Source organism: Phoca vitulina, unplaced genomic scaffold (genome assembly GCF_004348235.1).
Source record: "Phoca vitulina isolate PV1807 unplaced genomic scaffold, GSC_HSeal_1.0 scaffold9, whole genome shotgun sequence".
Taxonomy (NCBI): domain Eukaryota; kingdom Metazoa; phylum Chordata; class Mammalia; order Carnivora; family Phocidae; genus Phoca; species Phoca vitulina.
Window position 1 is genome coordinate 32,547,930 of NW_022589712.1, and position 13,676 is coordinate 32,561,605.

A 13,676-nucleotide genomic window follows, 5' to 3' on the forward strand; every position below is an offset into this window, starting at 1 on the left:
AGATCCCATACTTACCAGGGGTGGAGTTGGGACTTGTGGGTGTTTGAGTGCTTAACTTACACTGTTCACCACTGCATGGCATTGCCTCTCAATTAGATAATTTATACGCAAGCAATAAAAAAGCATATGGATTAAAAAAACCAAAACGAACTTGAAATAAGTAGAGTAGTAGAATGAGGCCTCCAGAGGGGAAGGAAATGGGCTGGACTGAGTTTTGGGATGATACCCATAGAGAATGAGGACTATAGGGGAAGCGGATTAGGCAACAGAAAAAGGAGGATGGCTTTGACTCCAAATAGAGGTGTGTTAAGGAGGAGGTTCGTTATTGTTAAACATCAGCAGAGAATGTAAGTAGATGATAGGAACTGAGAATCCTACAGGCTGGCTTTTCCCTCTTCCTCAGGTATCACCTTAAATATCACTTCCTCAGAGAGGCTCTGAAATTAGTTGGGCTGGGACAGTATAAATTCATGAATATCCAGTGCTAAGTTTGATTTCTAGTGCATAGTAGGCCCTTGACATCTACTAAATAAAAGAAATGTGGCAGGAGTCCTTCAGGATATAAATAAGTCGTGGTCCTGGCCCTCAGAGACTGCTCGTTCTCGTTGGGGAACTTGATTGTTTCAAACATCAGTGAGTTGTCCTGTGCTAGCGAGTAGCTCTCATCGTTGCCCTGAGTGCTCGGCTTGTGGTCCTCCTATTCACCGTCTGTCACATGTCATCCGAGGACAGAAATGGGAACCTCTGGAGAAGGGGAGGTTTCGTAGTGCCTTGGCCTGGATGTGAGACCCTTTTGAGCGCACACCCCTCCTTCCTGGCCGCTTTGCCCTTGTTGCAATCGCAACCATAAACCCTCCACTTCAGTGATACGAACTTACCAATTACTCATTCTCCTCCTGAATATGCCGCATTATTCTATGGCTGGGGCTTATGTTATCTGTTACTCCCTCTGCCTGTTTTTCCTTTTCCTCATCTGTCAAACTTGTACTGACCTTCCAAGTTGAATTGGAAAGGCGGTCATCCTGGTGAGGTTTGCTGGCACTGCCCGCCTGCCTGGAGCAGTTCCTTCCTTCCTCTGTGATTCTGCCCATGCCCTAGATCTTTCGTATTGCTTCACAGTTCTGTGTTGGCATCCAGCGCCAGCAGTGACGGGGAGTGCTTCGGGAACGTGGGCCATGTTCTGCCGTCCTCCTTTCTCAGGTTAGCCTCGTGCCTGAGTCATAGGGAGGCTTCCATAAATAGATCCTGAGGGAGTTAAATAAAAATGGCTCCGTGCCACTTATAAACTGGCAGCTTTCTCCAATATTTGTTTTTAAAAAAGTTTATTTATTTGATATGAAAAGGAAGTTAAATACTCCTGTAGACATAGAGTTCTTTTCAGGAAAGGGAAATTTGTATTTGTAACCACTGAAAACTTTGGCTCACAGAAGATTAGATGGAACTAATTTTAGAGGGACAACAGGAAAAGAAATACATAGTAAAATTGTTTACATCCTTCAAATGATTTTTGGGTCATTGTGATTGTGTAATAAACTTTTAGAGTAGCAGGTTAAATAATGAACTCTTTCCAGGTGTTTGATTTACTACTTAGTAATTACATATGCATATTAAAATGGCAGAATATCATGTATTAATAGGGAAGGATTGCTTTTGTCATTCTTTCATTTTATGAAACTTTTTGTATAAAACTTTTTAAAGATTTTATTTATTTATTTGACAGAGAGGGAGAGCACAAGCAAGGGGAGCGGCAGGGAGAGGGAGAAGCAGGCTCCCCGCTGAGCAGGGATTCCCGATGCAGGACTCGGTCCCAGGACCTTGGGATCGTGACCTGAGCCGAAAGCAGATGATTAACCGACTGAGTCACCCAGACACCCCTGTATAAAACTTTTTATCTGGGGCGCCCGGGTGGCTCAGTCGTTAAGCATCTGCCTTTGGCTCAGGTCACGATCCCAGCGTCCTGGGATAAAGCCCCACATCGGGCTCCCTGCTCGACGGGAAGCCTGCTTCTCCCTCTCCCACTCCCCCTGCTCATGTTCCTTCTCTCGCTGTTTCTCTCTCTGTCAAATAAATAAATAAATAAAATCTTAAAAAAAAAAAAAACTTTATCTAATACAGTTTTCTAGGACATAACCTTTTTCATTTCCTTCTAACTTGTTTGAGATTAAGCACTTTTTTACTCATTTATTCAACAAATATGTGTCAGTGCCAACCAACGTTGTAGGTAATGGGAATAGAATGATTTATAAAACAGACAAAAAAATCCTTTTTTCATGCAAATCTTGTTCTGGAGTCGAGTAAGATATGATGATGTCACAAGAATTTTATCCATAGACATATTTGATTACTTAATTATTATCTGTGATATCCACAAGAGGTTAGCCTTATAGAATCCGATTTTTAACAGATTTTTAAAAGGCTTATAAATGATGTTATTTATTTATTATTTTTTAAAAAGATTTATTTGTTTATTTTAGAGAGAGCACGAGCAGGAGGGACAGGGGGAGAGGGAGAGAGAATTTCAAGCAGACTCCCCCGCTGAGTGTGGAGCCAGACGGGCTCGATCTCATGACCCGAGATTATGACTTGAGCCAAAACTAAGAGTCGGTTGCTTAACTGACTGCGCCACCCGGGCGCCCCTATAGGATATTATTTATAATTGGAAGGAAATACCCCCTAAGAACAATGGCTGAAAATGATGATTACACTATTCTTATAATGGCAGCTAACACAGATTGCTCACCAGGTACAGGTATTGTAATACAACTAGAACATTTCAATTTATTTAAACCACACACTCAATTTATGAGATCGGTGCTATCAGTGATTTCCATTTTGAAGCTGAGGAAACGGAGGCAAGGAGATTAAATCACTTGCGTGGCAGCTAATTGGTTGAGCCAGGCTTTGAACACAAGCATGTTAGTAATTTATTAAAAACAAAATAAAACAATTAAGAGACTGTTCCCTTTGATGAGAGACACAAAGATTGGAATATAAAGCAGATGGAGAATTATCTGTAGGAGATAGTAAAAAGCGTGGAGTATTCAGGTGGTATATAGTGTAGTAATTAGGATCACTACTGGAGCCAGAATGCCTGGGTTTAGTCGTTGTGTGCCTTGCTTTCATCGTCCATGAAATGGGAACCAGAGTAATGCCTATTTCATAGGGTTTTTGTAAGGATTAAATTAGTTAATATATGCAAGAACTCTTAGCAGAATGCATAGGAAGTATTCAGGAAGTGTTAGCTGATGCTCTTACTATTTTTGTTATTATTGCCATTTTTAAAAGATTTTATTTGAGAGAGAGAGGGAGAGAGAGAGCACAAGCAGGGAGAGTAGCAGGCAGAGGGAGAGGGAGAAGCAGACTCCTCGCTGAGTGGAGAGCCCGATGCGGGGCTCGATCCTAGGACCCTGGGATCATGACCTGAGCTGAAGGCAGACACTTAACCGACTGAGCCACCCAGGTGCCCCACCATTTCTTTTTTTTTTTTTAAAGGATTCCCTCTTTTCCTGAGGTTTTGCTTGTTTTTTCTTTTTTAGAAAAACATGTTGCCATGTATTTGGGTGTATACCTTCCTTGCTTTCCTAATTGAGTTTTCTGTTTTGTATCAGTTTGGTGTTTTTGGCCAGGGTTTTGCTCAGGAGGATGTTGGAATGTGGTTCTTTGAGTCTGTGCAGGGTGTTTAGGTATTTTTCAGTAATTCTTATTTGCTGTAGTTTTTAACAGATAGCCACAACCACCAGCATATTACATAGTAAGTCCTCCATAATCTTGAGATTATGCTTGCTGAAATGATATTCTTCTGGGTGAGTCACTGTGGCAGGATTCCAGCACTCACTAACCCCTGTGAAGCGATGAGAAAGGGAGGAGTAAGAGTGAGCTTAAGAATTGTTCCAAGAGCATGAGCAGCACCGTGACTGAAGTGCTGGGTGTCATGGGAAAGCCCGTCAGTAAACTGAACAACTTTGATTCTAATCATCAGTGATGGGCTTTCTGATTTGGAGCCTAAATTGTTGATTTACATCTCTCACCAAATACACCATAGATATTTAGCATGGAAAATCAATTCATTGGTCTTGTTACTGTCATTTCATTCAGTTGTGGATAACTCCAGTGTTGGTAGCATCTTGGAATGTGTGTAATAGAAAGGGAGAGGAGACCACTTGGGGTCAAGGAGAATATGGAAGCTAGAACTACAGATTATTTAGAACACAGTAACAAGGAGAACACTACATAGCAAAAGTTGAGAGAGGCTGTAGGAACTGTAACCAGACATTCCTAGCTTTATTTCATTTATTTTTTTAAAGTAAACTCTACCTTCACTGTGGGGCTCTCGAACTCACAACCCTGAGATCAAGAGTAGCATGCTCTACCAATTGAGCCAGCCAGGTGCCCTGACATTCGTAGCTTTAAATTACTGTCAAATGAAAAAAAAAAAAGGAAATTAACATTACATTTATGACAATAGAAGGAGAACCAAGAATAAGCCCCAGTAAATAAGGAAGAGGGAGTCAATGACTTGAACAAAAATTGGAAGAGGAAAAAAAGATGTAAATGATATCTAAGAGCCAATTTTGTGTTGGGAGGAGGAGGGATGGGAAGTCACCAGATAAAGGACAAACCTGTAGCTATTTTAGCTGGGGAAAAAAAATGAGAAAAAATTTTCTAGCCTTAGACCAGGAGACATTGTAGAGATACACCTCTGGTAATAATTTAGAAATTAATCAGCAAAATACAAACATTCCCAGGAAAATATAAATGTTTTCCTTCAAAAGACATAGAAAAGGGGCGCCTGGGTGGCTCAGTCGTTAAGCGTCTCCCTTTGGCTCAGGACATGATCCCAGGGTCCTGGGATCGAGCCCTGCATTGGGCTCCCTGCTTAGTGGGAAGCCTGCTTCGCTTCTCCCTCTCCCACTCCCCCTGCTTGTGTTCCCTCTCTTGCTGTGTCTCTCTCTGTCAAATAAATAAATAAAATCTTAAAAAAAAAAAAGGCATAGAAAATCTTGGAAGTTAATAATCATAGAAAAGATGCGGCACCTGGGTGGCTCAGTCAGTTAAGCATCTGCCTTCAGCTCAGGTCATGATCCCATGTTCCTGGGATGGAGCCCCGCATCGGGGTCCTTGCTCAGTGGGGAGTCTGCCTTTCCCTCTCCCTCTGCTGCTTCCCCTGCTTGTGCTCTCTCTCTTTCATGCTCTCTTTCTCTTGCAAAAATGAATAAATAAAATCTTAAAAAAAAAAAAAATAATCATAGAAAAGATGAAAAAATATGAGTTACTGGGCCTCAATTATAGGAAAGTGTTTTTATACTACCATGGAACAGAATAGTCCTTTACTGTTCCAGAATGTAGAACTATATTAAAGCATTCTTTTTAAAATTTGAAGGCCAACATAACCCTGATAACAGATACTGATCAGAATAGTGGGGAAAAAAATAGGCTAATGTCACTTATAAATATACGTAAGGACCCAGTAAACCCGTCTCCCCCCAAAATCTATTATAACCAAATGGAACTCATTTCAAGAATGTAGGAGTAAGGGGTGCCTGGGTGGCTCAGTCAGTTAAGCGTCTGCCTTCGGCTCAGGTCATGATCCCGGGGTCCTGGGATCGAGTCCCGAGTCCGGCTCCCTGCTCAGCAGGGAGTCTGCTTCTCCCTCTACTCCTCCCCCCCAGCTTGTGCTCTCTCTCTCTCTCAAATAAATAAATAAAATTAAGAAAAAAGAATGTAGGAATAATATACCATTTCAGATTCCTTTAATAGATTTTATCATTGCTAGATGAGCAATTTAGTGAAAATTTAATATTCATGAAAATGCTAACTAAATTAGGAATACATATAATTATTTAATATGCTAAATAATGTGTTTTCAAAATAATGTCTAATATTATACTTAACAGTATAATAGCATATCCTTGAAGTCAAAATAAAAAATACTACTTTTTGTCATTTTTATGTGGTTTTTGAAATTTGTCAATACAATGTAACAAGAAATGAGCATTAAGTACTGGAAAGGAGGAATGAAAATTATTTTTTCACAAGTTACAGAATATTCTGAGTGCAAAACCCAAGTGAATCATGGGATAGCCAATTAAAAATACTATGTAAAAATCTTATTTCTAATTCCTAATAGTGTAGAAGTTCTATTTCCTAGGAACAAATCTAGTAAGATTGAAATCTTTGTGGATAAATTATGGAACATTGAAGGATGTAAAAGCAGGGCTGAATAAGTGGAGAGCTGTTCATTGTTGGGAATGCTTGGTACTGTAAGGATACCAGTTTTCCTCAGATACATCTATAATTTCAGTGAAAATCCACTCCAAATCCAAAGCAGCCTTCATCCTAAAATTCATATGTAATTGAGCATGTGTTCAAGAATATCCAAAATAATTTTGAAGAACAAGTTGGAAAGACTTGCCATACCACACATATCCAAGTTACTAAAATGTGGCAAGGATAGGTAATTAGACCAGTGAACCTGTTATAAACCAATATAAGCCCAGAAACTGATATAAACCAAAATAAGGAAACTTGTTATATTATAAAGGTGGTTGTCTAAATCAGTAGGGAAAGGTGAACTATTAAAGAAGAGGGGTCAGTACATCCATTGATTGTTCATATGGGGAAAAAAATGAAATTTCATTCCCCACTTCATACTATATGCAAAAATTCATGATAGATGCATAATAGAGTTAAGGGCAGAAAGCCAGTCTTTAAAATTTTTAGATGAAAATATGAGCATTGCTGGGGAGTAGGGAACACAGATAATACAAATGATAAAGATTGAGAAATTTGACTCTTAAACTTCCATACAAGAAAATATACTACATTGGAAAGAAAAGTCTTAGATTGGTGGAAGATGTAAGACATTGTTAGTTGCCTTCCTTTCTTTACAAACACAACCCTATTTTGTGCCCACTTAAAAATGGATGGCTGTCTCCTTTGATGTCCTTCAGAGGTTGTGTGCAATAAGAGGTAAGCTAAGAATTTCTGGAAAAGCTTTGCTTTCTGAATATGGGGTCTTGTCTTTGTCTTTCCTGTTTCCCCTCTTGCCTGGAATGTGGGTATCAAGTTTAGAGCTGCAGGAGCTTTGTTGCAATGAAGAAGTTGAAGCTACATGTTCAAGATGGCAGGGCAGGAGGATAAAAGGCTAGTTCCATGATGATGTTCTTGACTAGATGCATCAGCCATGAATCACCTACTCCCATACTTGTAGTCAAACGAGAAAAATGACTTTGGTCTATTCTAGCCATTGTAGGTGGCTTTTCAAGGGAGGATTACTATAGCCCATAAAATATAAGGATTAAAGTCTAGGTTATATGAACAACTCCTATAAATCAATAAGAAAGGCAACCTAATAGAAAAATTGAGGATAATTGTAGGCGGTTCACAGAACTGGAAACCCAAATGGCCAGTAAATAAGCATATAACTCTCATTAATAGTTAGGAAATGCAAGTTAAAAGAGACTTTTCCATAACCATCATAATATGAGTGTAAAAATATCAAGCGTTGAGGAAGATGTAGAGAAGTTGTTGCTTGTATTCACTTTTGATGAGAATAGAAATTGGTACAAGCATCTTGGAGAACATTTTGGCAGTATCAGGTAAAATTGACCATACCTCACTAGCCAGCATTCCACTAGATACGTACTCTAGAGACTCTTGTACCTCTGCAAGGAGACATGGAAGCAGTGGTCATTGAGATATCTTAATAGCAAAGTAGTGGAAACACTCTGTCCCAGTTGGGAAAAAGAAAGTTTATTTTATGATGGAGTACTATATGAGAGTTAAAAAGAATGACCTACATGTATGAACTACATAGAGCTACATATATGAGCATAGATAAATCTGAAAAAAATTAATCTTGAACTAAAAGTGCAGAAGACTATGAATTTGGGGATAATACTTACAAAAATATGAAAGCAACATTGAAACTATGCAAAACAATGTCATCAGCTACAGCCACTGAGAGAGATACATACCTTAAATAAGCAAATATTTCTACTCATGAGTGAATTTTCTGGAAGCCTAAAAATTGATTTTTTAAAATCCGGCTAATGTTAGTCACTGTTTTATTCCTGATAGTGTCTTATTTACTGGGGATGTTAAAACCAGAGTTGATCCTTGAGCAAGTGGTATTATGTTAAATTTTTTTTTTAAAGATTTTATTTATTTGTCAGAGAGAGAGAGCACAAGCAGGGGAAACAGCAGACAGAGGGAGAGAGAGAAGCAGGCTTCCCGCGGGGCAGGGAGCCCAATGCAGGACTCGATCCCAGGACCCTGGGATCATGACCTGAGCCGAAGGCAGACACTTAACTGACTCAGCCACCCAAGCGCCCCTATGATAAATTTTTAAAGCACTTTGTAAAAATACTCTTGTATAGCTTCATTTAATTATTCTAATTACTTTCTGAGATAATACACATGTAGGATTTTTATTCTTATTCAAATTAAGTGGCAGTAATTGGACTTAACTTTCTGATTTCTAGTTCTTTTTATAGTAGTTTTATAGTTTTTTCCAGCAAACACTTTAATGTGTAGGTATACTTCATTTATGCAGCGGAACAATTTATATTTTAAATAGAATTGCAGTGGCTGTCTAATTTGAGTGATCCAATGGTGAGTCTTTTTTGTTTGTTTTTCAAGTAGACTTTCTGATTTATTGCCTTTTTTGGTTTTCAGGGGCGGGGGGGATGGGGGGGATGGGGGCGTCGAGTGAGCACAGTCCTTCAATCTTGGTGTGCACAAGAATCATCCAGTGAATTTACAACAACACACATTCTCTTATCTACCCCCTCCTATTATTCTGCCCTTTCTCTTCATTACTAGACTGGTTTATTAAGGGCTGTGAGCTTGTTCATTTTGGTGTTCTCCAGAGTGAACAAGCAGTCTGGTGGTGGTGTGTGTGTATGAAGAACTTTCTGGAAGTGAATACCTAGACACAATTAGTACTATATTGTGGCTAGAGAAGACTAGGAAGGATTTAATTTAATTTATTTATGTTTTAGGAAAGATTTTAATACTCCACAGTTAGACGTGTGCTGAAATTGGTTTTCCATTAAACTCTCAATAAGCATCATTTTCAAACATTCTTTTCACTAGCCAGATCATTTAAAGACACGATTCTAAAATTCCAGGGAAGGATTTCACTGGAAAAGACGTAGCAGAAAATAAGAGTAAATAGAGAAGAATCTCATTATCTCACACCAGTATGCTAAGACAGCTGGGAAGTGAACAGTTTTCCTCATAGAGAAGTTCTTCTCCAGCCCAAGCTACTGCGAATCGTTCAGGCCATTGGCAGCAACACAGAAGACTGCTCTTCTCACCCTTTCCAGCACACGGATGTAGACGATTCGGAGCTGGAACCTATCCTCAAGAAACTGCCGGCTTGATTGAAGCCACATGTGTAGAGGTTTTACCATGAAGGGCCTTCAGTGCCCTTGCCATCCATAAAGTAAACCACACAGAGATACTTCAAAAACAAAAACACACAAACAAGCAAACAAAACACCCTCAACACATTTATTGTGTGTAAATACAGATGCAAACATAACCCATTGGGTAACAAATACATCTGAGTCTTGTGCGCTCTTTATCCCTCTCACTGTCAGCCCTGTGCTTTTTTTTAAATATAGTAAATGCACAATAAATACTAATTGAATATGGGGTGGAAGTGGGATGAGAACTGACAGAAATCAGTGCTCAAGTCTACATTTTCTGTCTCTTCTGCGGGTTGTATTTTAAGATGGGTTTTCTAATGTGTGAGCAATTGAAACATGGAACAGTAGTAAAGAGAGTCCTTGGTTGCCTATTTAGCTCAAATCTGAAGTAAATTTTCCCAAGCTGATTTTTTTCTAACATGGGCCAGAAAACCCATGTGTTTGAACTTGAGTGCTTTGAGTTCTCATGCCAGACCTCTGGATAACCTTGGGGCAACTCTTCTTATGTTGCTGTTTACTTACTCGAAAGTAAGTCGTGTGAGGATGGGGACAGTTAACTCGGGAAGGGCTTTCTCTGTTCCTTTGGTGATAGTCTCACAGTCTGTTTCATGCTGGTGTTCAGCAGCACACAACACTACCTCCTGCCTACAGAGTAAGCCTCCAGCAAGGAGGCCATTTCTTCCTGATCCTTCCGTAGACACTTTCTCATAAATATTAACAATTCTATGTCCTTTGAAGATGCTGATAAGCTGAAATCACTCTGATACTCTGTTTTGCTTGTGGAGATGAAAGATGGTTTGGTTTATTATCAGTCAGTGCAAGCAGTGAATGAAAGTGTGCTTGCAATTAGCACTTGCCCCATGTGCCTTAATCTGTTTAAATTGGGAAGATTACCTAAAATAACAAGGTGTGCCTCTTGTACTTAGATACAGGCAAGCCAGGTCTCTACCTACCAGACAGGTAAGAATTTTCCTTTGAATTTTAAATTTGGATTCTTTGGTTTGCCTTCTGGGTTTTTTCCCCGGTATAATCTATAGGATCTATTTTGCTACAATAATTCAGTGTATCTTTGAAAAGGAGTTCTGAACTTGACCATATTTTAAATTACAGTTAATGTTGGACTCTGAAAAATATTCTTTGGATTATCTTTTATTAAATCAAAGTAATGGGTGTGTATAATTGAGTCCAGGTTCCTTTGCTTATCATTTTGGTCTCGGTGGTTTCTGGACAGTTTCGGATATTGTACCCTTCTGGAGAGGTTGCGTTTGTGTCATACTGGAACTTGTTCCGAGGTTACAAGTCATTTTTGGAGACAGTAACCATTCCCTGGAAAATACTGGGCTGATTTTCTTTTTCAGTCTGTGAATTGCGAGCTTGATTCATCAGATTGCCTTTTGGCATCTGATTCGCCCTGGGCAGGATAGTGTACAGCTTTATTTGGTGAGTGGCTGCAGATGCTTCTTGCCATTCAGTCTTCTTTATTTGTTGTTGTTGTTTTTAATAAATGCCCTGTCTGTGAAATTTTAAACCAAATGGGATAAAAGGAATCCTGGTTTTCAAGGATTCTTTAATTTTGCATTCAAAAGGCAATTTCAGCTTTACTGTTTCAAATTGAATGTTCCAGTTGTTGAGTAACTTACCACCTCCTACCCTCACCTCCGCTTACGTATTTGAGGGAGAAAAATATAGTTTGATTTGTATGCCCGAATAAAAAGTGGAGAGAAAACTTCCACTTCATCTGTGTGGCCTGCCCAGATACCTTTATGCGATCCTTAAGATTATGGAAAAACCCCAGATTCAAAGGGAACATTTGAGGTTATTATTTTATTTAAATTGAAAGGCAGATGTACCTTTTTTTACCTACTTACTTGAAACATGGCGAGTTGAGAATAGTGGGAAGCCAAGGACAGTTAAGTGCTGGAAATGGCTTCATGTGTTGCCTATTGCATCCTGGACGAGCTGGATAAAATAGAAACAGCTGGAATGCCAAATGCCCTATAAATTTCAGAGGCCGGTATAAAGTGTGGTGGAGCACACTTTATGAGCTGATTTCATGCAGAGCTTTGTCCACAGGTCTTCGGTGACTTGAGTTCAGTTTTCTTCACAAAAATGCAAAATATTTGGGGCCCTTTCGAATTGCTAAGTGAAAAATGGCGTGCATTTGGCTCCATCAAGCCAGTAGCCTTGGGAGATGGGCCTGCCTAGAAATTGACTACATTTTTGTGGGAGAACGGGTGAAAAGGGCAGTTTCCTGTGTTGCTGCCAAAAGGTCTGAACAATTTGTAGTAGCTTGTGGCTAGAAAACAACTTCTGTGAGGCAAAAACAGCAACTTCAGACTGGCTCCGGTATGTGTGAGAAAATCCTCTTCTTTCCCACTTGACTGTTAGGCTTTGTAGAAAATGTATAGAGTGAAGTTTTAAACTCAGCTGCTTTAAGTGGTGTTATTTTGGTTGATCTGGATAAAAACTTGGGGAAATATACTTGGAGTTAGCACGGGTGGTGCATAATGTGGTACCTAAAAACAAACAACAAACAAACCCTCAGCATTTATATTTTTTTGTAACCATGGGCTTGAATGGTAATTCACTTTTCTCCTGCCTTAAAAAAGTATTGGTAAATCTTGGCATGTAGGGTGTGTATTTTTACAGGAATTTTTTTTTTCCTAGTTGACTTTATAGAAGTGTTTTCTTCATTTTGGCAGTGTGAGAAGTATGTTTATAAAATATGTATATGAAGCTATTGGTAATTGCCATAGAGGTAATACTTAATTACTTACCGGGCACTATGCTAATACCCTCATACTGGTTAAGTCGTTTACTTCTCTGGATGAGAGAAATAGCTTAGGCAGGGCCGTCATGTAGCTAGAAAATGGTTGGGGGCTGTTGGATTTGGAGTCTGGTCTGTGTGTTCCTAATTATTTCAAAATAGGTACGGTTTCAGATATCAAGATACTCATTTTGTAGATTTAAAGTGTTAAAACTTGTGGTGTTTTTCTTTTTTTCCCTCGTAGAATGGGCTTGGATATGTGGAATGAGGATAGACTTGATTCGTTTTTAATGTTTTCACTAATCTTTTCCCCAACTGCAGCTTCTATCACACCTATACTAACTGTGGCTTAAATGTTCCAGACTTCGCTTTACTTTTTTGACCTTGGTTTTGATCTTTCTCTTCTGTTGGGGATATCTCTTAGCTTTTCATTGAGATGCAGACAATAGCTGGTCAAGACCTAACCTTTTTCTTAATATTTTGCCCTGTTTGTTAATGTCACTTTCCTCTTTATTGTATATTTAATAAATAACCTGATGCTCAAAATCTAGCGCACTTGTTTTCAACTGGGGAGGAGGTGGGTGGGTCTTTGTTTTTGTTTTTGTCCCAGGAGGGACATTTGGTGCTGTTTGGGGACATTTGTGATCGCCAAGACTTGAGGGTGCACTGCTAGCATCTTGCATAGAGACTAGGGTTGCTGCTGAACATCTTACAATACACAGGACAGCGCCTCACAACAAAGGATTACGGGCCAAAGTGTCCATCGTGCAGAAGTTGAAAACCTTGATGTAGCTATCCTAGGACACGGATCAAATCTAATTAATTAGAAGTGGTTTCTGTCTTCATGAGATTTTTTTTCATAGCAAAACAACTCCATGGTAACTAGGTGAGTTTTATTTTCTATTTGAGAGGTGAAGGAAGAGGCTCTCCATCTGTCTGCTCACCCAGCCCTAAGCCAAATAACACAAGTTGACCTTACATTGGAGTGTCTTTCTGCTGCTTCCTACTTTACCTTCAGCCCCCATCCTGACTTAGAAGAGATCACAGCTTTGACGTATTATTTGCCATTATCTCAGTTACGATAAATGCACTGCCTGTTACCAATGGTACATGAACTACCTGGGTTTGGGGTGAGAGAGAAGCAAAAGAATAAAAGGGATGCCCACCCAAGTTTTGACTGGACTGAAGGTCCGAGTGTGCCTCTCATAATTATATTGAGGAGCAGAGTATGCAGTTGTGAATGCTCTATGTACGTAGGTCCACACATATCTACAGGGTCAAGCACTGATTAACTTTGTAAACTGAAAACTAAAATACAGTGGATAAGTGGAATTTTTAGGTGGGCTTAAAAAGAAGAAATCTCTAGGTACAATGTTTAGCAAATAACTACCACGTTAGGGAAATTGACTGACTTTTTTGTATTTGATTACCTTGTGAGTTGTTGGGTCTCATCTTTGTGATTTGGATTGAATGTT

General features: G+C 39.3%; 1 protein-coding gene across 15 annotated transcripts in view; it reads left to right on the forward strand.

Moving 5' to 3' along the window:
• Nucleotides 1–13,676, forward strand: part of EPB41L2 (erythrocyte membrane protein band 4.1 like 2) — a 210,278-nt gene that overhangs the window by 34,227 nt on the left and 162,375 nt on the right. The window contains exon 1 of one of the 15 annotated variants that reach the window (XM_032407862.1): nt 8,737–11,780. The exons of the other annotated variants lie outside the window; for them this stretch is intronic. The gene's annotated coding sequence lies outside the window, so the exon portion shown is untranslated. Of the gene's footprint in view, nt 1–8,736; nt 11,781–13,676 lie in introns of those variants that run through there. 15 annotated transcript variants of the gene reach the window in all.